Source organism: Ovis aries, chromosome X, assembly GCF_016772045.2.
Source record: "Ovis aries strain OAR_USU_Benz2616 breed Rambouillet chromosome X, ARS-UI_Ramb_v3.0, whole genome shotgun sequence".
NCBI lineage: Eukaryota > Metazoa > Chordata > Mammalia > Artiodactyla > Bovidae > Ovis > Ovis aries.
The window spans coordinates 22,638,873-22,661,703 of NC_056080.1; the positions used below are offsets into that span (position 1 = coordinate 22,638,873).

General features: G+C 42.2%; 1 protein-coding gene across 1 annotated transcript in view; it reads left to right on the forward strand.

Annotated features, from left to right (window-relative positions):
• LOC105609982 (transcription factor SPT20 homolog) overlaps positions 1–22,831 on the forward strand; it is a 37,276-nt gene that overhangs the window by 6,397 nt on the left and 8,048 nt on the right. The gene's annotated exons all lie outside the window — the stretch shown is intronic.

Sequence of the window (22,831 nt, forward strand, 5' to 3'; positions counted from 1 at the left end):
AAATGATAGGGACATGCCACAAGTGCAGGGGAGCCAGGTCAGGTTTCAGCTGGCTAAATCTTAGACAGTTTGAGCACCACAATAATTCATTATGGTATTGAATTATAAACCAGTGGAAGAACAGGCAGATAAATGGGTAAATGGCGAAGGGCTTGCTTACAAGCTCTTCTGGAGAATCCCTGTGGACAGAAGAGCCTGGTGGGCTACAGTCCATGGGGTTGCAAAGAGTTGGACATGACTGAGCAACTAAGCACACACACACATTAATAGAATGCTAAGACTGACTGGTCAATGTGGAGGAAGTCCTAGAGTTGGAAGATGATCATTTAGTCTTGATCAGGCAAGGATCATCAATGGATACTAAATTTAGAGCAGATTTTGACGGGCAGGATATTTCCATGATTGTTCAGTATATTGCCAGAGATTGTTCATTAGTAGCAGGGGAAGGAAAAAATAGTAATTATACAATGGAAAAAGTAGACAACACCTAGGCCAGGTGACCAAAATCGACATCACCAGTGAAGGAGAGATGGACATCATCTAGCTGCAGAGGTGATACCCCAGAAAGGGTATATGTCATCTAGGCAGTATTTTGACTGAAAATGTAGAATCTGAATCTGATCCTGAGGAAACATCAGCCAGACACAAAACACGGAAAAGGAAGTGGAGCAATATTCTTTCAGTGTCATAAAAGACAAAAAAAGGCTGTGGAAATGTTCCAGGTTAAGGAGTCTAAAAGATATGACAGCTAAGTACAACACCTGAGCCTAGACCGAACACCATATTACGGGGAAAGTGAAAATACTACAAAGGGCCTTATTAGGGCAAGTGACAAAATTGAAATGTGGACAGTGGATTAGACAAAAACATCGTTCTGGCCATGATGAAGTAACAGGGACCAGATTTACCCTCCTACCTCAAACAACTCAAGAACCAGATAAAATGACATGATGGTTCACGGACTTTGGAACAGGCAGCACAGGACTGAGATCCCTAAGAGCAGAGAAACAAACAGGGTGAACCCTCTAATTGCCCCTGCTTACTGTCTGGGGCAAGTTTCTAAGACTCAGTGCACAGACGGACATGCAAACAAAGCCCCCAGGCTTTGTGAGTTGAGACATAGTTGAGAATTTGGAGAGGCCACTGTGGCCAGGATTCTCAGGGCAAAGGACCAGATAGGAGAGCACTGCATGGAGATAGAACAATGGAGGTCTGCAGAGGGGCTCCCTTGAATCATTAGCTTGAAAAATGAAAGTGAAAGTTGCTCAGTTGTGTCCTAGTCCATGGAATTCTCCAGGCCAGAATACTGGAGTGGGTAGCCTTTCCCTTCTCCAGGGGATCTTCCCAACCCAGGGATCCAACCCAGGTCTCCCACATTGCAGTCAGATTCTTTACCAGCTGAGCCACAAAGGAAGCCCAAGAATACTGGAGTGGGTAGCCTAGCAGATCTTCCCGACCCAGGAATTAAACCAGGGTCTCCTGCATTGCAGGCGGATTTTTTACCAACTGAGCTATCAGGGAAGCCCCCAAAGTGCCGATCTGTGCATGAGTTTCTAAGGAAACTGCCTGAGGCCAAGGGAATCCTCTTCCAAAAGTATCTGATGGCAGACTTCTTGGAGATTGCACAGGCTTGGGAACAGTTCATCTTCCCAGCAGCCAGGCTGGAGAACCCTCTTACTATGTGGGCCTTAGGGAGAGTACTTAGAAAGTAATGGTGAGAACACTTGCGCTTATAAGCTAGGCCTAACCTAAAGGCTACTCTGGTCTGGTCCAGCCTAACAAAGCTGAAAAGCAAAATTGGAAAGAATCAAATTATTTCCAAGTAACTTACCTGCATCCCAGAGGAAAGCACAAAATTATTTACCAAAAATTAGAGAATATTACAAAAATTACTTAAATCCAGCACCTAACTATGGACCCAATGTCTGGCATCCAATCAGTCTGTAACTGTACTGTGGTTATGTAAGAGACCATCTCCATCATTCCGAAGTACACACTAAAATATTTAGGGATCCAGGGCCATGACATATGAAATTTGCAAAGAGGGAAGGGTGGAGAATAGGTGAATCTGGGTAAATTCAGGTATATCCTGAAAAGGACACACAGGGTTGTTTGTACAATGTTTATTTTTACAAATTTTTGAATTTGAAATTATTTCCAAGTAAGTTAATTCAAAAAAAGAAAGATAAAGTCAATCTTTCTTGTACCTCAGAAATTAGCAGAAGCCTATCTGGATAGTGGTGTGATGGCACTCAGTCCATCCACAAGAATGTGTATAACTTTTATCAACTGCTGCTGCTGCTGCTAAGTCACTTCAGTCGTGTCTGACTCTGTGCGACCCCATAGACGGCAGCCCACCAGGCTCCCCCATCCCTGGGATTCTCCAGGCAAGAACACTGGAGTGGGTTGCCATTTCCTTCTCCAATGCATGAAAGTGAAAAGTGAAAGTGAAGTCACTCAGTCGTGTCCGACTCCTAGCGACCCCATGGACTGCAGCCTACCAGGCTCCTCTGTCCATGGGATTTTCCAGGCAAGAGTACTGGAGTGGGGTGCCATTGCCTTCTCCGTTATCAACTGCTACAGAGAATTAAAAATAGCATTTAGTAGGGATCCTGCAAAAGCAGCAAATTTGGGGGTGGGGGAAGAAGAGAAATATAACTGTTACCATAATGAGCATTTGGAAATTCTTTTAAGTGTTAACTTTTTCCTTCATCAGCCAATTCCTATGTTTTGCTGAACTGAAGGATATTCCAGTTTGCTTTTCTCCCACCTGTCGTGGTTCTCTGATCTATTGCATTCTGGATGAGTGAAATCTAGAACCTTTCTGATCTAAGTGTTGAAGAAATCTGACTTACTTTGCAAGGAAGGAACAGATCCTAGTATGAGGCAACCAGCAACAGGGAGAGACCTGTTTCTGGTCTCAGGGGAACCCAACAGTTTTCTGCAGCTCTTGATGTTACAGCATTTTCACATGTTCAGTCTAAGTTGAGGGCATATGAACCTTCACTCTGATGGGAACTGGATTTGTCAAAACAAAAGGAAACAGACTTAACCAGAGAATTCTGGCTCCTTCTCTTCCTGAGTAACCCTTGAGGTCTTGCAGTGTCCGTCTAAAGTTCTGTTGAGATCTTCAGTTCTTATCCTGTGACCAGTTGGAATTATTTTTCTACATAGTGTGATCCTCAGATGCAAGAAGATCCCTAAGTTTATGCTGCATCAAGGTGATGAATGTAAATTCCCTGTTCAGTTTGGGTTTTGTGGCACCTATAATATCCTAGGATTGGGGCCTGAGAGAGAGGAGGAGGTGTCACAGATTTTCTAGCCAGTGGAATAGTCCCTATTTCTGATATTTGGGAATAAATTTGACCAAAAGAAAAACAGAATTTTAGTTCGCAGCCACTATCTTTAATAGCCCTGGAACTTACCTCTCTCAGATGTCCAGAGAGGTGGTCATTGAACATTTTTCTATCTCATGGTCTATTGATTTGCTTTAATATGAAACTTCAATTCCCACATCGAGTCTTTCCTAATCAGAAACATTCTGCAAGTGTAAAAGGTAATAAGTAGTTTTATTTTGGGAAACCATGAAGTTTATTCTCATCCGTAACTAATGAAAATTTGTGCTCCAGACAAATTTAAGTCCTGAAAACCATGTGCAAAAATCACTAAGAACAAATTGGTCAGCCTAGCACATAAAGAGGATGTTGAATGATGTTTGGAAGAGTCTATACTGCATGAAGTCCAGTGGATCTCAACTGTGGCTGTACCTTTGTGGAGCTTTAAAAAATTCCATGACCAGGAAGCCAAGCACTAGATTGATTAAATCAGAATCTCTGGAGGTGGCTTGGGCATTAGCAGCTTTTAAAGCTCCCAGTTATATGTGAACTTACAAATAAAGTAAATTGATGAATATAACAAAACAGAAATAGATTCACGGATCTTGAGGATTAGTGGTTACCAGTGGGGAGAAGGAAGGGCAGGAGAGGGAGAGGGGATTTGTCATTGTTCAGTTGGTAAGTCATGTCCAACTCTTTGTGACCCCATGGAATGCAGCACACCAGACTCCTCTGTTTTCCACTGTCTCCTAGAGTTTGCTCAGATTCATGTCCGTGGAGTCAGTGATGCTGTCTAACCATCTCATCCTCTGCTGCCCCCTTCTCCTTTTGCCTTCAATCTTCCCCAGCATCAGGGTCTTTTTATATATAAAATAAATAAGCTAACAACAATATACTGTACAGCACAGAGAATATAGTAAATATTTTATAATAACTAGAAATGGAGCATAGCCTTTAAAAATTGTGAATTACTAGGTTGTACACCTGAAACTCACAAAATATTATACATCAACTATATTTCAATTAAAAATAACACTCCCCAGGTGATTCCAGTATGTAGCAGCCTGTGTTGAGAGCCACTGAGCTAGAGTGATAGCTGATTTTCACCTTCACTCTGAGGCAGGTATTTCAAAGAAGAAAACCAGGGGGATGATTTTCAGTTGTTCTACATACATGTGTCAGTTATGGCTATTAGGTCAAACTATAAGCCCAAATTCCATTCTGTGCCTATAAGCACAGAAAATGTAACTCCATATGGTTTAAATAATGACAGTATTAATAACCCATGCAAGCAAAACATTTACAGACTAGGTTGGCTTTTGGGGAGCCTTGATCCAGTGGCCTAAGTGCATCAGCAAGGATTTTGTCTCTCCACTTTGCCTTTTGCAAAGTCATTCAACCCAAAGATGCATCCTGTTGTAGTCTCAAGATGGCTGCAGGCAACACTTATGGTTCCTTTTTCTTTCATTTCTAGCAGGAGAAAGAGAAGTTGCTGCCTTCTCAGCAGCAGTTTTAAGATTCACTCTGATTGGCCTAGAGTGTGCCACATGCCTACCTCTGAACCAATCATTGTATAGAGAGATGGAGTGTACTTATTGGCTTAGCTTTGCTCGAATGCTCCACCCCTGAGAAATATATGGTTGTTGGAAGGAAAAGTTAGGGAGTGGGGATGAGAAATTGATATTGGCAGTACAGCCAACTAAAGCCATGGGATGGTTTCAAAGTTAAATGTGAATAATTGATGCTTTCAAACTATGATGCTGGAGAAGACTCTTGAGAGTCCCTTGGACTCCAGGGAGATCAGACCAGTCAATCCTAAGTTCAGTTCAGTTCAGTTCAGTTGCTCAGTCGTGTCCGACTCTTTGCGACCCCATGAATCGCAGCATGCCAGGCTTCCCTGTCCATCACCATCTCCCGGAGTTCACTCAGACTCACGTCCATCGAGTCCGTGATGCCATCCAGCCATCTCATCCTCGGTTGTCCCCTTCTCTTCCTGCCCCCAATCTCTCCCAGCATCAGAGTCTTTTCCAATGAGTCAACTCTTTGCATAAGGTGTCCAAAGTACTGGAGCTTCAGCTTTAGCATCATTCCTTCCAAAGAAATCCCAGGGTTGCTCTCCTTCAGAATGGACTGGTTGGATCTCCTTGCAGTCCAAGGGACCCTCAAGAGTCTTCTCCAACACCACAGTTCAAACGCATCAATTCTTCAGTGCTCAGCCTTCTTCACAGTCTGACTCTCACATCCATACATGACCACAGGAAAAACCATAGCCTTGACTAGATGGACCTTAGTCGGCAAAGTAATGTCTCTGCTTTTGAATATACTATCTAGGTTGGTCATAACTTTTCTTCCAAGGAGTAAGCGTCTTTTAATTTCATGGCTGCAATCGCTATCTGCAGTGATTTTGGAGCCCCCCAAAATAAACTCTGACACTGTTTCCCCATCTATTTCCCATGAAGTGATGGGACCAGATGCCATGATCTTCGTTTTCTGAATGTTGCGCTTTAAGCCAACTTTTTCACTCTCCTCTTTCACTTTCATCAAGAGGCTTTTTAGCTCCTTTTCACTTTCTGCCATAAGGGTGGTGTCATCTGCATATCTGAGATTATTGATATTTCTCCTGGCAATCTTGATTCCAGCTTGTGCTTCTTCCAGTCCAGCGTTTCTCATAATGTACTCTGCATATAAGTTAAATAAGCAGGGTGACAGTGTACAGCCTTGACGTACTCCTTTTCCTATTTGGAACCAGTCTGTTGTTCCATGTCCAGTTCTAACTGTTGCTTCCTGACCTTCATACAGATTTCTCAAGAGGCAGGTTAGGTGGTCTGGTATTCCCATCTCTTTCAGAATTTTCCACAGTTTCTTGTGATCCACACAGTCAAAGGCTTTGGCATAGTCAATAAAGCAGAAATAGATGTTTTTCTGGAACTCTCTTGCTTTTTCCATGATCCAGCAGATGTTGGCAATTTGATCTCTAGTTCCTCTGCCTTTTCTAAAACCAGCTTGAACATCAGGGAGTTCACGGTTCACGTATTGCTGAAGCCTGGCTTGGAGAATTTTGAGCATTACTTTACTAGCATGTGAGATGAGTGCAATTGTGCGGTAGTTTGAGCATTCTTTTGCATTGCCTTTCTTTGGAATTGGAATGAAAACTGACCTTTCCAGTCCTGTGGCCACTGCTGAGTTTTCCAAATTTGCTGGCATATTGAGTGCAGCACTTTCACAGCATCATCTTTCAGGATTTGAAATCAAAATTCATTGGAAGGATTGATGCTGAAGCTGCAGTACTTTGGCCACCTGATGTGAAGAGCCAACTCATTGGAAAAGACCCTGATGCTGGGAACGATTGAGGGCAGAAGGAGGAGGGGATGATAAAGGATGAAATGGTTGGATGGCATCATTGATTCAATGGACATGAGTTTGAGCAAACTCCAGGAGATGGTGAAGGACAGGGAAGCCCGTCATGCTGCAGTCCATGGGGTCACAAAGAGTCAGACACAACTTAATAACTGAACAACAAACACTTAAGTTATATAAAAAATAATGAAACTCATTTCACCCATCCTTACCACCAGTCTTGTTAGTTTATAGCAGGGGGTTCTCAGGCTTACAACTGTTGGCATTTGGGGCTAGATTTTGCTGTTACTCTGGGGGCTGGCCCATGCACTGTAAGATGTCTAGACTGCACTCTCTGCTTTCCTTCCCAGATTCCAAGGGACAGGAAGGGGAGGCAGAGTGAACTCTATATGTCTGGGCCGCGGGGGAAATGTGTGTTTTGAAGTTGGGCATATGGACAAATGAAGTTTAAATCTCAGCCTTTCCCTTTTCTGGGTTACACTAAAGAAGTTGTGACAGCTCAGTCACTTCATCTGAGAACCTGAATACTATCTACCTCACTGGTTTGGTGTTGTACCTACCTGAGTCTTTTTTGTGTGAAAGTACTTTGTAAACCGTACCGAGCTATGTCCTTGAACTGTGTTACTGCTGGTATCAGTGAGTGTCTGCAGTCCATTCTGTGGTGTCCATTTGTGGCCTGTTTCAAGGCTGGCGGCTCTGGACTCTGAGGGCAAAGCCTCTTAGAAGTTAAAGCTCTGTGTCAGCATCATGGCATCCTGGATGACAGGAATCCTTTGTTCTGAAAACCCAGCGTGGATCCTGGATCCTCTCTCATAGCACCGCACTTTCCTCTGTATTTCTTCTCAGTCTGAGATTATATATTTGTATAGAAACAGTAACAGTTAACATTGCTGAGCATTTACTACGTGCCTTCTATGCACTTTAAGTATAATATCCCATTTAACTCTTCCGACAACCCAATGAGGTCATTATTTGTCCTTTTAAATTATGGATTTGTAAACAGTGTATTTCTTTAGTTTGGGCCATGCTGGGTCTTTGTTGCTGGATTTGGGCTTTCTCTAGTTGTGGCGGGTGAGGGCTCCTCTCTAGTTCAGTGTATGGCTTTCTCTTGGGAAGCGTGGGCTCTAGGGTGCAAGGGCTCAGTAATTGTGGTGCATGGGCTTAGGTGCATGTAGAATCTTCCTGAACTAGGGATCGAACCTGTGTCCCTTGCACTGGCAGGCAGATTCTTAACCACTGGACCACCAGGGAAGTCGATGATGGATTTTAGTGATGATAGAAATAAAGTTATAGTACGTGTTCAAAATGTTCTATTCTGTTTTGATCAATTAGTAATAGATTGTGAGAATTTTCTGTCACAGTCACTGTAATTATCTTTTAAAAAGTTGTTGGACTTCTAGGCTGTCTCTAATTTTTCATAGGGATAAATAAAACTACAAAGAACATGTTTCTGCGTAAAAATTCTGTTTATCTAAATCCGTCTTTTAACTTTGTTCTTAAAGTTTTTTTTTTTTTTTTTTTAAGATAGCTGATTATTTGGACTTTTTATGGTCTGGGATGGGGATTAGCAAACTTTCTCTCTGAAGGACCAGATATTTTAGGCTGAGGCCCATACAATCTCTGTCACAATTATCCCAGCCTGCCCTTCTAGTGTGAAAGTAGGCATAAACAATATATAAATGATGGGCATGGCTGTGTTCCAATAAAATTTTATTTACAAAAGCAAGGGCAAGCTGTACTTAGCCCACAGGCCATAATTTGCTGATCTCTTGTCTGGGAGATCTGACAGAAAAAATTGATCCAGGGAACAAAATCTTTGTAAAACATAAGTGGAGAAGTAGATATTGTTCCTAAAATTGGTAAATCTTTTATAGAAATATTTGTGTTCTCCATGATGTCCTAAATACAAAAGTTGAGCATGATAAGGAATGATTTCTAATAAGGATATGTGCTGAAAAAGAGTTAACATAGCAGGCCTGACTGCTGTCCTTTGAAAAGCCTGCTTATAAGATTGGCTATTGACTGACATCTGGGAACTTAGATTTTGGAGAGAATTCCCACTCTTACCTGATAAGACTAGCTCACTGTGCCCAAACTGTACAAACAATATGGTTTATGCTGAAAACCTGCTTTCCTTTCAAGAATCTAGAATTTTTATACACGGTAAGCAGAGGCCACCTATGTGACCAGCCTCCAGTTTAAAAAAAAAGTCCTAAGAGTTCTAGCGAATCATCAAACCTGGGGATGGTCTGGGGTACCTCCCAACACAAGACACAGTCTTTTTTACTTTGTCCACTTAATGTATTCTCTCTTCAGATATGAATTATTGTTAAAGAAAAATAGATTCAAGACCCTCATGATGGTATAGGGACCACTGCAATAGGATTTTCCACTGGAGGAGAGAAATTGATTCCGCTTCAGATATGGTGGGCACGTGGGAATTTACACCAAGGAGCAGGGTGGGGCTCAGCGGCTGGAAAATTATTGAGAGAAAACATCAGGGGTAAGGAGGGGTTCTAGCTAAACTGACCCAACAGGATTCTTTACTGAAGACAGACCAGGATGATCAGACATCACCAGGGGGATGGTAGAAGATGAGGAACGTGATCATATATTGAGGATGATCAGATACTGAACAGAGGGGGTTCTGGTTACCTGACTTAGAGGGTTGTTGCCAAAAGTAGATTCTACAAGAAATTGTTAATGCAGGCTCATGTGTCCTACGGACAGTGAGGTCAAAGTGAAATGTGGGAGTTAGGAGTAGAGAAAGGTTTATTGCAAGGCCATGTGAAGAGATGAGGTGGCTCGTGCCCTAAAAAGCCTCAAGCTCCCTGCAAGGGTTTCCACAAAGCATTTTTAAAAGCTAGGTGAGGGGCCGGGGGTGGTGTTACACAGTATGCTGCTGCTGCTAAGTTGCTTCAGTCGTGTCCGACTCTGTGCGACCCTGTAGACGACAGCCCACCAGGCTCCCCTGTCCCTGGGATTCTCCAGGCAAGAACACTGGAGTGGGTTGCCATTTCCTTCTCCAGTGCATGAAAGTGAAAAGTGAAAGTGAAGTCGCTCAGTCGTGTCCGACTCTTAGTGACCCCATGGACTGCAGCCCACCAGGCTCCTCCGTCCATGGGATTTTCCAGGCAAGAGTACTGGAGTGGGGTGCCATTGCCTTCTCCGGTTACACAGTATAGGATTGCACAATTCTCTGCCTGATGGTGAGGTAGCAGGGAAGTGTCACAGTGGTGAACTTACAGTCCTTAGACTCCAGGAGGCCTGGGGCTCTGTGCTCATGGTCATTGATTAGTTAACATCTTCCATTTGGTGGGGAGTTTTCACATCTGCGGAACAACTCAGGAAATTTGCATCAAATATTTTAATTAGGTACTTCAGAGAGGATGTGGTGGGGAGGCCTGTCCCAGGAAGGCCCCATAGAGTTCTGTTCTGTTACACAAGTGTACAGATGGGCCTAGGAGAAGGTTCAGGAGCCTGACTGAAGTTTGGTCAAGCAAAGACTGTCTATCACCATCAACTGTTAATTACAGAGACGTTCCTGATCACAGTGACAAATCCTGGGTTTAACAAAGTAGTCTTCCCTGGTGGCTCCATGATAATGAATCCACCTGCCAAGCAAGAGATGTGGGTTTGATCCCTGGGTTGGGAAGATCCCCTGGAGAAAGAAATGGCAACCCACTGCAGTATTCTTGCCCCAGGAAATCCCATGGACAGAGGAGCCTGGCGGGCTACTGTCCAACGGGCCACAAAGAGTCAGACATGACTGAGCGTGCACAAACCACACCACACCACTCACACACACGAGACAATGCATGATCAGGGCCCCACTAAAGGGAACTGAGCAACCACTTACTGAAAAGCTGGCCCAAATCAGCGGAAAAATGGCTTGATGATGCAACTGTGACTGTTTGCAACCTATATATAACTCAACTGCATTATCTGGAGTCAACATAATAGACTTGATGGGTAAACACAGCTCCTAAAAACCACAGCCAGACTTGAGGTTCAGTAAATGGCCTGTGCCCAGCTTCATTACCATGAACCAATCTTAAACTGACAAGCTTGGTCTTGTTCAACCAGTCACTCTTTGTGAAACTTTCTGGGTTTTCTTTTGTAAATCCCACGCTTGCTTTAGGTCTGAGAGGACCTCCATGGGAGCTGCTCTCCTTTGTGTAGTCCTCAGTACTTTAATTGTCTCTGAATTATTATTTGATAGTTTGAAGACTCCATCCCATAAAACCTAATCCTACTGTATTCAGTCAGATTTTCCCTTTTTTTGTTTAGAAGTAAATTCACCTTAATACTAAGTCTCAAAATCTATATTTCTTTCATCATCAGTCATCCCAAAGATTGGGTACAGGGAAGCCTGGGCTGATCTGAACCATGCAGATGTCACTTGCTGGAAAAATCAAGGAAACCACCAAGGTTAACACACAAAAGAGAGGAAGACAAAATCCAGAACTTGTGGGGAAAACTAAAGATGTCCTTTTCCAAAACTCAAGACAAAAGCTGTTTCTCTAGCACCCAATAAAATATTGTAGGGAGGAAGAAACTTTTCCTATACCCTTTTATGTTCAGTAGCTGGGGCCTGCTAATTAAACTGACTTGAGACAGATTAACAGGACAAAAGGTTTCTTACATATGCATATGGAGTCCTCACAAAAAAGGAGTAAAGACTCCAACAGGCACTTAGATCCAGGGGTTTATATTCCATTTTAACAAGGGGTGATAAATTTGTGGAAAAGTGATAAGACAAATAAAAAGGAGTTTGGGATTCCAGGGGGCAGTAAATTGTGAGAAGGTAAAATATATGGGCTGGAGAAGGAAATGGAAACTCACTCCAGTATTCTTGCCTGGGAAATCCCATGGACAGAGGAGCCTGGTAAACTGCAGTCTATGGGGTCGTAAAAGAGTTGGACAAGATTTAGTGACTAAACAACAAAATAAATGGGAGAAACAAGTGGAAGATATAGGCTGTTAAGGTTTGTTATGCAGACCCATCTTGGGAGTGACTTTCTGTCTCAGTTGCTAAAGGTGGTTTTCCTCTTCCTGGTATGGGAGAAGGGAGGAGGAACACTTACAAGGGGAAAGTTATGCTCTGCTTCTAGGCAGATAGGAGGAGGGCAGAGAGCTCTTTCTGTATTTGTTGCTTCTTAACTGCCTTTAGCTCAAAATAACTCCTATGTCAAGGAAGCATATTTGGGACTGGCATTTTCAGATCCCTTTCTGCTTATGAACTGGTTGTACACATTCACTCCTGGAAGGTGATTTAAATTATAGTTTTAAGTTTTACATTTATGCCTCTTAAAAGAAATGGTCCTTAACTTAAAACTCCCTGTCTAAAACACCAGATCACATTTCCCATCTCCCCCCACCCCCAGTGTATTTGCTTGGTCAAGATCTTGAGCACCCCACCCAAACTCACTTTTGTTTGTTCTACTCCCCTCTAGCCCTTTTATACTCAGTGTTCAGATTTCACCTCCCTCCCCCCAAACCTTGACCTGTCCTCCAAATGTTTGGAGCTTCACAAAGGCTTTGAGGGCCCAGGAAATGGCATAAATTCTTTTCAGAAAAACAGTTTATTTTAATGGATAAAATGTTATTTTCTGGGGCCTGAGAAGCAACCACAGACCTCTCCTTTATGATGCAAAAGCAATTTAAGATTCCGATTAAAGACCTTTATAGTTCAGGAACAGATGAATAGATAAAGAAGTTGTGGTATGTATGTGTGTGTTTGTGTTTGTGTGTATGTATATACACACAATGGGATATTACCCAGCCATAAACAAGTATGAAATCATGCTATTTGCAACAACACGGGTGGACCCTGAAGGCATTATACTAGGTGAAATAAGTCAGACGAAGGCAAGTACTGTGCGGTTTCACTTATGTGTGGAATCTAAAACAAATGAACACCCCCAGAGTCATAGAGAAAGAGATGAAATATGTGCTTAACAGAGGTGCAGGTTGGGGAGAGGGAAGTGGATGAAGGTGGTCAAAAGGTCCACACTTCAGTTATAAGGTAAATAAGTACTAGAGGGGTAATGTACAAGATGATGACTACAGTTAACATTGCTGTGTGGTGTATTTGAAAGTTGTTAAGAGAGTAAATCCTAAGAGTTCTCATCATAAGGTAAAAAAGCAAAAATTTTTCCCTTTTTCTTTTGTACATGTGTGAGATGATGGATGTTAGCTAAAATTATTGTTATAATCGTTTTGTTACCTAATTAGGTTGTATGGACCCTGCTGGGGCCTGATCCTGGTTAAGGCCATCTGCTTCAGCAGAGGGTTCTTTTTCCGTACAGGTTAGAGCAGTTGAATAATAACATAACCAAGCTGAGATCAGCTTAGCCCAAATTTGATATTGTGGGCAAGAATCCCTTAGAGAAATGGAGTAGCCATCATGGTCAACAGAAGAGTCCGAAATGCAGTACTTGGATGCAATTTCAAAATGACAGAATGATCTCTGTTCGTTTCCAAGGCAAACCATTCAATATCACAGTAATCCAAGTCTATGCCCCGATCAGTAATGCTGAAGAAGCTGAAGTTGAACGGTTCTATGAAGACCTACAAGATCTTCTAGAACTAACACCCAAAAAAGATCTCCTTTTCATTCTAGGGGACTGGAATACAAAAGTAGGAAGTCAAAAGATACCTGGAGTAACAGGCAAATTTGGCCTTGGAGTACAGAATGAAGCAGGGCAAAGGCTAATAGAGTTTTGCCAAGAGAATACACTAGTCATAGCAAACACCCTCTTCCAGCAACACAAGAGAAGACTCTATATACATCACCAGATGGTCAACCCTGAAATCAGATTGATTATATTCTTTGCAGCCAAAAATGGAGAAGCTCTAAAAAGTCAGCAAAAACAAGGCCGGGAGCTGACTGTGGCTCAGATCATGGACTCCTTATTGCCAAATTCAGACTTAAATTGGAGAAAGTAGGGAAAACCACTAGGCTATTCAGGTATGACCTAAATCAAATCCCTTATGATTATACAGTATAAGTTAGAAATAGATTCAAGGAATTAGATCTGGTAGAGTGCCTCAAGAACTATGGACAGAGATTTGTGACATTGTACAGGAGACAGGGATCAAGACCATCCCCAAGAAAAAGAAATGCAAAAAAGCAAAATGGCTGTCTGAGGAGGCCTTACAAATAGCTGTGAAAAGAAGAGAAGTAAAAAGCAAAGGAGAAAAGGAAAGATATACCTATTTGAATGCAGAGTTCCAAAGAATAGCATGGAAAGATAAGAAAGCCTTCCTCAATGATCAGTGCAAAGAAATAGAGGAAAACATTAGAATGGGAAAGACTAGAAAACTCTTCAGAAAAATTAGAGATACTAAGGGAACATTTCATGCGAAGATGGGCTCAATAAAGGACAGAAATGGTATGGACCTAACAGAAGCAGAAGATATTAAAAAGAGGTGACAAGAATACACAGAAGAACTATACAAAAAAGATCTTCATGATCTAGATAATCATGATGGTATCACTCACCTAGAGCCAGACATCCTGGAATGCGAAGTCACGTGGGCCTTAGGAAGCATCACTATGAACAAAGCTAGTGGAGGTGATGGAATTCCAGTGGAGCTATTTCAAATCCTAAAAGATGATGCTGTGAAAGTGCTGCACTCAATATGCCAGCAAATTTGGAAAACTCAGCAGTGGCCACAAGACTGAAAAAGGTCAGTTTTCATTCCAATCCCAAAGAAAGGCAATGCCAAAGAACGCTCAAACTACTTCACAATTGCACTCATCTCACATGCTAGTAAAGTAATGCTCAAAATTCTACAATCCAGGCTTCAACAGTATATGAACCATAAACTTCTAGATGTTCAAGCTGGTTTTAGAAAAGGCAGAGGAACCAGAGATCAAATTGTCAACATCCGTTGGATCATTGAAAAGCAAGAGAGTTCCAGAAAACATCTATTTCTGCTTTATTGACTATGCCAAAGCCTTTGACTGTGTGGATCACAAAATACTGTGGAAAATTCTGAAAGAGATGGGAATGTCAGACCACCTGATCTGCCTCTTGAGAAATCTGTATGCAAGTCAGGAAGCAACAGTTAGAACTGGACATGGAACAACAGACTGGTTCCAAATAGGGAAAGGAGTATGTCAAGGCTGTATATTGTCACCCTGCTTATTTAACTTATATGCAGAGTACATCATGCGAAATGCTGGGCTGGAAGAAGCACAGGCTGGAATCAAGATTACTGGGAGAAATATCAATAACCTCAGATATGCAGATGACACCACCCTTATGGCAGAAAGTGAAGAAGAACTAAAGAGCTTCTTAATGAAAGTAAAAGAGAGTGAAAAAGTTAAGCTTAAAAAAAAAGTGAGAGTGAAAAAGTTGAGCTTAAAGCTCAACATTCAGAAAACGAAGATCATGGCATCCGGTCCCATCACTTCATGGCAAATAGATGGGGAAACAGTGAGAGACTTTATTTTTGGGGCTCCAAAATCACTGCAGATGGTGATTGCAGCCATGAAATTAAAAGATGCTTGTTCCTTGGAAGAAAAGTTATGACCAACCTAGACAGCATATTAAAATACAGAGATATTACTTTGCCAACAAAGGTCTGTCTAGTCAAAAGTATGGTATTTCCATTAGTCATGTATGGATGTGAGAGTTGGACCATAAAGAAAGCTGAGCACCCAAGAACTGATGCTTTTGAACTGTGGTATTGGAGAATATTCTGGAGAATCCCTTGGACTGCAAGGAGATCCAACCAGCCCATCGTAAAGGAAATCAGTTCTGAATATTCAGTGGAAGGACTGATGCTGAAGCTGAAACTCCAGTACTTTGGCCACCTGATGCACAGAGCTGACTCATTTGAAAAGACCCTGATGCTGGGAAAGATTGAAGGTAGGAGGAGAAGGGGATGGCAGAGGATGAGATGGTTAGGTGACATCACCAATTCAATGGACATGAGTTTGAGTAAACCCAGGGAGTTGGTGATGGACAGGGAGGCCTGGCTTGCTGCAGTCCATGAGGTCGCAGAGTCGGACACGACTGAGCAACTGAACTGAATGTCTGGTCATGAGCCCCAGTAGGTGTGCCATTTAATATCTAATGTAGTAGAATCAGCAAATAATGAGACAAGGTCTGTTGGAAGTCAGATTTATTGCCATATTGGTCCTAGCTGGTTCTGTGTTTTTTTTTTTTTCAATTTTTGTAGTTTCCTTTCTTATCTCTGGACCCTTTAATTTAAAGATTATATTAACTCCTGCTAAAGGCTGGGTTGGTGGGCTTTGAGCAAAGAACTGAAGCACCTCTGGCAACAGTTTGTACACTAATGGGGTAAGTGTGGTCATGTTATAAGAACACACTGGAGGAGCACTCATGTCAATATTAGGCTCTTCCAAACAGTCTAAAGCAGAGAAACACTTTGTTTCCATTTTTCAAAACCCCTGTCATGAAGACCGCTATATTTGGTTGACCTAGTTCATTGTATTGTCATCACAGATGACGTCTTCCGTGACTCCTGGACCAGTGAGTAATGATGGGTGCAGTAGTTCACAGAGGCCTCTTTGTTCACAGAGTTCCCCTGGTTCTCATCATTTCTCCTCGCTGTAGATGACTGCATCAAGGATTGAAACTTCCTGGTAACAGCCAACCCTCCTTTCTCTCCTAAGAATTTGAAAAAAATGTTTACAGAAACTAAAGACAGAAGATGCCTGACTTGACCAAAGCAGTGGTTCTCGGCTTTCAGCATGCATCAGAATTCCTGGAGGGTTTGTTGAGATGCCTGTCCCTGGGCCCACCTCCAACCCAAGCTTCTGATTCAGTAGGTGTGAGGTAGGGTCAGAGGATTTGTGCTTCTAAACAGTTCGCTGCTGCTGCTGCTGCTGCTGTGGTCCTGGCACCACAGTTTGAGAATCACTGGGCCAGAGAAAAGAAGCATTTTGTGTCAAAGCCCCTGTGGAGTGCTCTTATTACTAAAAATGGCCCTCAGGGTAGACAGCTTGTTCTTTCACAAGAGCATGTGATGGACTGACTTCCTGCATATGGTTCATATCCGCGCAGGAGTTAGAAGAGGGGAAGAGAGTCAGCTTGGCCAATTATAGAATCTAATTTGGTGTAAAGCACCTCTTTGCAAGTTGTATTGCTTTGGGGAAAGTTTGTCCTCTTTAATCAGATTTAAATCTACTGCTGAAAATGTTTTTTTTTGTCCTTGGGACAGAGATTTATTTTGCCCAGTGTTTACCCACAGGGGACTGAGCAGAGAAGGGGGCAGTTTCATCCTGCCCTGCTGGGGAGGGAGCTCAGACGAGCTCACTTATCACACCAGAGATCCTGGGCTGTTCTGCTGGACTTTGGGAACGTCCTGCCTGAGAATTATAGAGCTGCTGACTACATTTAAAAATGGCTAGAAAGGTGCTGCTTGAGGTTGGTCCCCCAGAAGAAGACCGTGAGATGAGGATTCATATGAGAGTCATTCTTTTTTTTTTAAATAAGTGCTTCCAGGGAGACCTTTTTTTTTAAGTAAGTGCTTCCAGGGAGACCTTCCGGTAAGAGAAACCGGAGACTGGAAAGGGGAGAAACCCTGAGGGCGTGATCTCAGGTGAAGACCCAGCCTCAACCTGACCCTGTGAGGGGTAGGGGGGCCTCTGGAGATGATCACCCCTTTGAGTTTGTCCCAACTTCAGGCCAGGGAACTGGGCTTTCATACTCCTGTGCCCATCTAGCCCTGGCTCTGGCTCTTTAAAGCAGTTTCAGTAGCATAAGGACAGTCTCCTAACAAGTCTCAAATGTAGACCGTTAGAAGCAAAAGCACACAGAAGCCAAGAGAGGAGCCCCCCCCCCCCCAAGAGAGGGCCCGGATGGGGCCCCCAACTGCGCCCTGCAGAAGCTGATAAGCCCAGCACTGTGCTGACCCCTGCGACAGGGGGTGGCCTTCTCCTTATGGTGGAATGAAAACGGCACTGAACACGTGATGAAGGGGCCTTCTGCTCTCTCTCTCCCTCAAAGGGACAGAGAAGAGTGGGCCTGGGAGCAAGTCTGAAAACTGGGGTGTGCCCTCAAAAGGACCCCACCCTCCTCAATGAAGTGTTTAATGTCCTTTGTTCTTTTCCTTTGGACTAGGAGAGAATTGGCAAAGAAGCGGACACAACTGAGCAACTGAACAACAGCATGAGAGAATTCATATTTAGCATTTAGTTAAACAGTTTTTTCTACCCCTGTAAAACCAGTAAGTTTATCCCCTCGTGATCAGTAAGGTCTTAATCCCCTGCCGTCGTGGGGGAATGAAGGGCAGGCCACCATAGGGAGTGTGGCCCGCCTTCCCTCTCCACGACAGCATTGTCACATGAGGGAGAAGGCTGCCCGGGGTGGCGCAGAGCAGGAGCTCACAAAGCAGAGAAGGAGGTGCCAGGTGTATGACTCTGGAGCAAATGGATGATGAACCTGCTTTTCTCCAAATATAATAGAAAAAAACATCACATCTGAAGACAGTAGGGAGAAGCTAGGCTTGGGTTGCATGTAGAATGTGTCACATGGGATGTGAGAGGTTCTTACAAGAGAGGATACTTCGTACCTTGGCCTTGTAAAGACTAGATTATCATCAAAATGGCAATGGCACCAGGATTGACTTTCCGAGACAGATGAACAGATAATGAACGATATTTCCAGAGGAATGTAGGCCAGGAGTCATATCTCGTTTCTATATATGACAAAATTAAAATTATAGTTGGGGCTATCATCTTTTCTTAGTAATGCATTTCAACTGTAATTTAGTATTAGTGTTATATATTTAGTAACATTAGTCAGCCTTATTAAAATGGATCTGATGACACAGTTTTCTTTTAAAAATATATTAAGTTTTTACTCTTTTTCAAAAATGTAGGATGACTGAATCAGGGATACTTTGTCTATAGGAACTTCTTTGGGTAAGGTAATATGGTGAGCTTGAATATACACAGAATTTTACTATATACATGAATTATATAAACATTAAAATTATATATACCAAAACATACTATTTTCCCTTCTATTTCTGTATTTACATCTATTTATATACCTTATATTTACATGCTATTTAATTAATATTTAAATATGAAATTTTAGCACTTATAAAATATATACACAAATGTATTTTTATATTTTTGAGCACAAAGCATGCTTTCTATTTTTTGAGTTCCATTTGGTAATTCTTTTTTTTTTTTTCCATTTAGTAATTCTTGTAAAAAACATGCAGTCTATGGACTGGGTTAGGGATTAGAATGTTGTGGATAATGAGAAAGGTTTTGGTTTTTTTTTATTGTTTTTGCAAAAAGCTTTTTGTTGTTGTGGAGTGTAGTTGATTTACAATGTTGTGTTAGTCTCTGCCGTGCAGCAGAGTGAGTCAGTTATACATATCCATATATCCACTCTTTTTAGATTCTCTTCCCATATAGGTCATCACAAATTATTGACTAGAGTTTCCAGTGCTATATAGTAGGTTCCTATGGAAAAGATTTTTGGTTTTAGCCATTGTCCTTGGAAATGCTTCCAAGGGGTAGCAGGAGTCCCCTTCGACCTCCGCAGGTATGAGATTGTGGATGGAGCCGAGTCTGGGGTGATGATGCTGATCTTGCTTTGCTTCTGGATCCTGCCCCTGAATGGTGTTTTCATTATGTCTCTTGGGAATGAATACATTTCAGATTTGCCCATTTTCTTGTGATTTTTTTCCCCTTTCCACTGTTTCGAGGCTCTGCTAATTGAGCTTCTAATGGACTGTAAGCCTCAACCTGAATAAATGCCTCACCTTGGGAAAAATTAGAAATAGGGAAGAAAAAAAAGAAGCTGTGATTCCTAAAGGCCTTACTAGAATATCTAAGCCCAAAGGCTTCTAGGCAGTACATTTTAATTTCAGGGGAAAGAGAAAGTTTGTCTGCTAAGAAAAACCACATATATTCCTGAATTTGCTCCAATCATGTGAGCTTTGACGAGTTTTAAAACCTTTTGGGTCTCTTTTTCCTCAGGCTTTGAGAGATTAAGGAATGCAGATACTGTACACCGAGAGCACTCACTAGCTGTTACCATTGTAATTCTAGAAAGCTAAACAGAGCTAAAGAGCAGGTGACCTCTGTTGACATTAAAAACTCAGTTTACATGATCTCGGTTTACGTCATGGGGGTGATCCCTGTCTCTGGTTGCACCAGGATAGGGAGCTGGATTTGTCAAGTGTAAACTGTGGACTGATATCAGAAAGGAGTTGGCAGTGCATGTGCTGGGAAAGTGACCCGGCCAAAAGGCCTGCAGAAATGGAACATTCCCCCGCAGTCCTCTGAGGGGGAAATGGGGAGCCGGTGGCCTCTTCTTCCACAATGCAGTCCAGCAGTGGCCTGGGAGAAGCACACTTGGAAACAACCCCATTAGCAAAATAGGCCTCTCAGTTTTGCTTTTTCCCGATTTCAGAGCCTGAGTTCCTACCACTATTTTGTTCTGGTTGGGTTTGTTCTGCGTTCCTCAAAGACCCCTAAACTTTTTCTGACATTTGGGATCTTGGAAACAAAGCATTTTGTAAAATTAAAGAAGGATGATAGTAGATATTCTGGGCAAGGCTGCCTGTGTCTTTTTCGTACATCTCTTCTTTCCCCTCAGTTTCAATCAGATATTAGACAGCCAGGTAGCACGCTTTTGTTAGAGAAGTATGAGGTTGTGCAAACCTTGATTCAGTAAACTACAGGCAGCAGAATACAGATCTTCACTAATTCTAAACACTGTATATAAAACATACATTCATTTTCTAGTGCTGCTATGATGAATTACCACAAATGCAGTGGCTTAAAACAACACAAATGTATAATCTTGTATTTCTGGAATGCAGAAGCCTGAAATCGATCTCACTAAGAAAAAATGAAGGTGTTGACAAGGCTGCATTCCTTTTTGGAGACTCCAGGGAGGATTTGTTTCCTGGCCTTTCCCAGCTCCCACAGGCCATCTGCATTCCTTGGCTTCTAGCTCTTTGTTCCATCTTCAAGGCCAGCAGCAAAGCATCTTTCAGTCTCTCTCTGACTTTCCTCCCTCCCTCCTTCCCTTAGAAGGATCCTTGTGATTATATTGGGCCCACCCAGAAGGTCAAGGATACTGTCCTTATCTCAAGCTCTATAGCTTAATCATATCTGCAAAGTCTCTTTTGCACTGAAAGGTAAGAGAATCACTGGTTCCAAAGAGTAGGATGTGGACATCTGGGGGCAGGGGTATTATTCTGTTTACTGTGAGTACCTAGCAAGGCCCGGTGCTGTGCCCTAGGTAAGCAGTAGTGAGCAAAAGAGCAGTCTAAAGAATGCCATCATTCCCCAACTTCCTACAATCTTGACCCCCCCCCCCAAAAAAAAAAGATTGTGAATTATATGTGATACCATGTAAGTCGCCACAAGCCACACAGTCTCTTAAAGCTAGCAGTTCTGAGTCAAATTCAGCTCTCCTTGTTTTCAGTGCTCAATCTTCCTTTATGGCCTCACTGACATTGACCTCATCACTTACCGCTGGGACATTGTAATCACTTCCTGACATGTTTTTCCTGCCATCAGTCTCACCCAGTTCCAGTCCATTGTCCTCACCATGGTGCCCCACTGTCTTAAAGAAAGAAAAGGAAAAGGCAGTTGGAAGGGTGATAGTGAGGGAAAAAATGGCTAACCTTTAATGAGTTCTCACTATGTCCTTAAACTTCAAAACAACTAAATGAGGGACTTCCCTAGCAGCCCAGCAGTTAAGACTCTATGTTTCCACTGTAGGTGATGGGGGTTCAATCCCTGGTCAGGCAACAAAGATCCCACATACCTCACGGTGCGACCAAACATTAAAAAAATAAAAATACTAAACCAAGTAGGCGTCAGTGGCATCATCATCATCTCAACTCAATTTATAAATGAAGAAATGGGCACAAAAGAATAAAATAACTTGCTCAAAGGCACACACACATAATTATTCGAACTACGATTTGGACTCAACAAGCTGTAGAAATTGACAAAATGATTCTAAAATGTGGAAAAGACAAAACGATTACGTTAGCCAAAATTAATCTACGAAAGAACAAAGTTGGAGCTTTATCACTACCTGGTTTCAAAATTTATTATAAAGCTGTAGTAATTAAGACACACTGATATGGCACAAAGATAGACAAACAGATCAGTGGACCAGAAATGAGAGTTCAGAAATAGGGCCTCACATATATGGTCAGTTGATTTTTTGCAAAGGTGGGAAGGCAGTTCAATGGAGAAACGATAATCTTTTCAACAAATGATGTTGGAACACTTGGACATCCGTAAGCAAAAAACGAACCTTGACTTATACCTGACACCTTATACAAAAATGAACTCAAAATAGACAATAAACCTAAATATAAAAGCTCACTACTATAAAACTTCTAAAAGAAAACATAAGAGAATAGCTTTGTGAACTTGGGCTAGGCAAAGATTACATAAACCTGATACCAAAAGCACAACTTAGAAGAGAAAAAAGTAATCAATTGGATTTCATAAAAATTAAGAAATTTTGCTCTTCAAAAGGCACCTTTAGGAGAATGAAAAGACCCTGATGCTAGGAAGGATTGAAGGCAGGAGGAGAAGGGGACAACAGAGGATGAGATGGTTGGATGGCATCACCGACTCGATGGACATGAATTTACACAAACTCCAGGAGTTGATGACGGACAGGGAAGCCTGGCACGTTGCAGTCCACAGGGTCACAAGGAGTCAGATATGGCTGAGAGAATGAACAACAACAAAGGAGAATGAAAAGATAAGCTACAGACAGGGAGAAAGTGGTCGCAAACACATGTCTCCTAAACGACTAGTATCCAGATCATATAAAGACTCTCAAACCTCAACCTGGTAAAAAAAATAGGCAAAATGTTTGAAGAGACTTATCAACAAACATATAAGTGGAAACTAAGCTCATAAAAAGGTACTCAATATCACTAGTCATTAGGGACATGGAAAATAAACCCCCAGTGAAATACACTAGACACCTATTAGGACGGGTTAAAACTAAACAGACCTGTTAATACCAAGCTGACAAAGATGAGAAGCAACAGAGATTCTAAACATTGCTGCTGGGAATACAAAATGCTACAGACACTATCAGTATGACAGTTTCTTGTCCAGTTAAATGCAGACTTACCATGTGACCCAACAT